The 3,683-nt window shown below is 44.6% G+C and overlaps 1 long non-coding RNA gene across 1 annotated transcript in view; it reads right to left on the reverse strand.

Annotated features, from left to right (window-relative positions):
* LOC107110476 overlaps positions 1–558 on the reverse strand; it is a 3,561-nt gene extending 3,003 nt beyond the window's left edge. The window contains exon 1 of the long non-coding RNA XR_001482521.1: positions 517–558. This is a non-coding gene — a long non-coding RNA (uncharacterized LOC107110476). The remainder of the gene's footprint in view (positions 1–516) is intronic.
* Positions 559–3,683: the final 3,125 nt, after the last annotated feature.

Consider the following 3,683-nt stretch of genomic DNA (forward strand, 5'->3'; position numbering starts at 1 on the left):
GGGTATCGGGTTAAGGCTGCCCGGGGACTCAGAATCAGAACTCCAGCAGAAGACTTGAACCTAGTCAGTCTACTGTAGGCATACACCACTACCTCCTGAAACGGAATTAAAAATCCGGTTCCTTGGCATTTTAAGATTTTGCTTCCCTCAGTGCGGCCAGCATTAAATCTAAACTCTGATAAATACGCAGGGCTCAAATGCTGATAGCACTTAGGGAATGAGAACCGAGATCTTTCTTTTAGCCCCAAAGGCTACACTACAGGAAATATCATTTCCAAACTATCCCCCATTCAATTCTATCCTGATAAATGTTATTCTAGTTCCATCTCTCAAGGGCCAGATTTGGTCCATGAGGGTGACTGGGTGCAGACCTTTATATCAGTTTATAACAAAAAATACAGTTGAGCAACAATTTGCTAACGGACTGTTAGCATTAGAACATTGAGGAAAATACCTTACGTTCAGAAAATGAACAATACGAAGTTAACCGTGGCAAATGGAATGGAACAGACCTACCTTCTTTCAGTGGGAGGAACTTGACAGGCTTAGGAACCCAGGTAAGCAAGTGAAGAGCTTCTGTTTTGTGGCCCCTTTTATACTGCTCCTCAAGCTTTCCACAGAGGAAGTGAGGCATCATTACATAGACACATCATTTGTAAGACAACAAATCATTATCATAAACAATATGCTACATTCTGGTGTGTGACCGCTGACTGGGGGTATATCTTCCATTAGAGAATTAACTCACATAATGTATCATGAAGCCTGTGATCTACAAATAACTGTGTGTTTCTCAGATCTGGCCAAAGGGCAGTTAGAGGGTTGCTTTAATTTTGATCCACAGACTGGCTTCCCAAAACGTAGGAATCAAAAGGTGCGCTTTAAAAAAAATAAATCAGAAATTTCAAAAGCATTATGAAATTTCAGAAATATTCTCAAGGAAAACCAAACATAAAAAAAATAAAATAACCAATTAGGAGTTAACATTAAGTTAAAACTAAAATTACAGCAGTAAAAGGCGTACCCTAAACCTAAACCAGTAGCAATAAAAAAATCAAATATAACTCTTTGAAAAAAGATCATGTCCTTATAGATCGCGTTATCTAGAAAGATATTTTTTGGTTAAAAACTGAACAATTGGAAACCTCCAAAAGCTGTGCTTCTTAATCTCCCAGATACCAGACTCATCCTCATTTGTTTGGTTTCATATCTTTGACTTTATGATAACTCAATCCATTTGACTGCAATAACGATTGTGCTTATTGAGGAATGTTGCGACCTCTGGCAAGAAAGATCTCATTGTCGCGTCAAGGTAGAGTCATCTTCAAGTAATCATCATCAAAATCCTGAGGCTCTACTATGCCCCCAAATGGGATTTACAATCTCATAAACCTTTCCAAATCATGGGGTGGCATAACGGTTACCTCCAAAGACCAAGTCAGCATGTGAAGAATGAGTGGCTTTATGGAAACAGTCTTTATGCCACCACCAAATGGAGACATAAGGCAACTAAAGCTGAGTTAAGCGGGTTTAGTCATTTCTCATTTCTCATTCTACTTTACTGACAGTTTGTAACTTGCCAGCCCCCAGGCCCATAGCCAGGATTTTTAAAGGTGGCTACTGCCTAATCAAATTAAAGGAATACCGGCTCCTTTCCTGCATCCGGCACCACTTGGGGGCCCTGGGCTGGATGGAAAGTCAGGGGGCCTTGCCAGTAAGTCAGGGGGCCTAGCCCCGAGATGCCCCACTGTAGCTGCGGGCCTGTCTCCACCCTAGCCAGCAATAAGACTGAAACTTTAGTATCTTTTCCTGCTTATGAATAGGTCCAAGAGCCTCCTCCAACATGCTTTCCAAGCAACTCAGAGTCTGATCAACTGTACTCAGGACAAACACTTTCCAAATCATGGGGTGACATAACGGTTACCTCCAAAGACCAAGTCAGCATGTGAAGAATGAGAACTGAGTGGCTTTATGGAAATAATCCTTGTAACACCTCCAAATGGAGACACCCACCATGATCCCCCATCCTTCAGTGCCTCTATGTAACAACAGTAGTATCAATACTGGTAAAGCAATGCCGGAGGCATTGAAGGAAGAAGGCTTATTCCCCAACTAGACCATCAGTTGTTATTGGGCATTAGTGGGTTGAGGATCGAACAGTTCTGAGTAACATCAACCAAACGATGAGTGGTTTGAAAAGCATGTAAGGAGTGTTGGGATCGGTTTCCTGATGCCACTCAAGTGCAGGAAAGGGTATAGAACAGTGGTGGCGAACCAATGGCACGGGTGCCAAAGGTGGCACTCAGAGCCCTCTCTCTGGGCACACGTGCCATCGCCCCAGCCAGGCCCAGACCATCATTAAAGTGTCAAATTCTCTGCCAAATAATTTTAAGTAAATGAAAGCATTTGGGATTGCTTCCCTTACTTTGTTTGGATCATCTTAAGTTAATGTATGGGTTTTTTTTTCTAAAGTAAAACCTCCGTATTCAGGTTAAATTGCCATGTTGGCACTTTGCGATAAATAAGTGGGTTTTGAGACGCAGTTTGGGCACTCGGTCTCTAAAAGGTTCGCCATCACTGGTATAGAATGTCCACTATACTTGCTGACTAGGGTAGAGATGTCCAAACAATGGGCACTGTGGCAGAACATGCCCACTCTGTCCTGCAGGCCCCATTCCGTCCTGCCTTCCTAGAGGTCCCCAACTTCCTGGAGAGGCTTTTCCTTCTCTCTAGGGTAACTCACTGATCAGTGTAGGGATTTCCCGCTGGGAGGATTAGGACCCCAAGCACCCCTTCCACATTCAGAGGCCTAGCCTCTATGTCTTCCACTGTCAAACTCCTTGTCACCATGGGGACATATTACTGCCTTGCACACTTCTGGGGGAACAGCCAATTGCCAACTGACTGCTTTCCCTCTCCCAGTGCTCCTTTTAAAGTAGTGTGAGGGTTTATGTGGCACAGAGAGCCACTTCCAGAATCAAAAGTTCAAAGTATTTATTTAAAAAAAATGTTTACAAGCATTCTTTTATCACAGCAGCAGATTTGAGCAGGGGGCGGGGGGGAGAAATTGCTAAAAATGCATATCCCCTATCCCTCTCAATATGCATGCCCTACATGATGGTAAAAGCTGTCTGTCTTTGGCGTTCTAGTTCTCTAAAGATTTTCCATTACTTTTAGGCTTCCTTCAGATTCCCAGGCTGACTGCATGGTCAAAATGGCTTCCTGTTTGCAGACCAGAGCTCAGAGTCATCATCAACTCAGCATCCCAAAGGAAAAAGAAACCTAGGCCCTGTTCACACGGAGGATTTGCCATGGTAAAGGCATGAATGGCAGGCGGATTATCGGTGTGCGATCACACCGCAACATCTGGGAAGCGTAGCACACTCGTGGGCAATCCATGGCATCCCGCCGAAGATGCGCGGTAAAAAACTACCTAGGAAAGTGCAGTAGTATCCAGAAAATGTGGGGCAAGGGTGGGCATCTTATCGCGGGAGCGCTAGTATCCCGTGGCTTTCGGCGCCCGTCCGAGTCCCGTCGCAAACCAGATGGTTTCCCTAAGTGCATGCACACGAACACTTAACTGGAAGCAGTGCTGCTCCACGGAACTGCACATGCACACAAACACAGAACGCTTACCGCACGGCTTCTTTGCCAGCTCCAGCATCGCCGTGTGATCGCGAGCT

Source organism: Gekko japonicus, unplaced genomic scaffold, assembly GCF_001447785.1.
Source record: "Gekko japonicus isolate JY-2015 unplaced genomic scaffold, Gekko_japonicus_V1.1 scaffold1775, whole genome shotgun sequence".
Classification (NCBI taxonomy): domain Eukaryota; kingdom Metazoa; phylum Chordata; class Lepidosauria; order Squamata; family Gekkonidae; genus Gekko; species Gekko japonicus.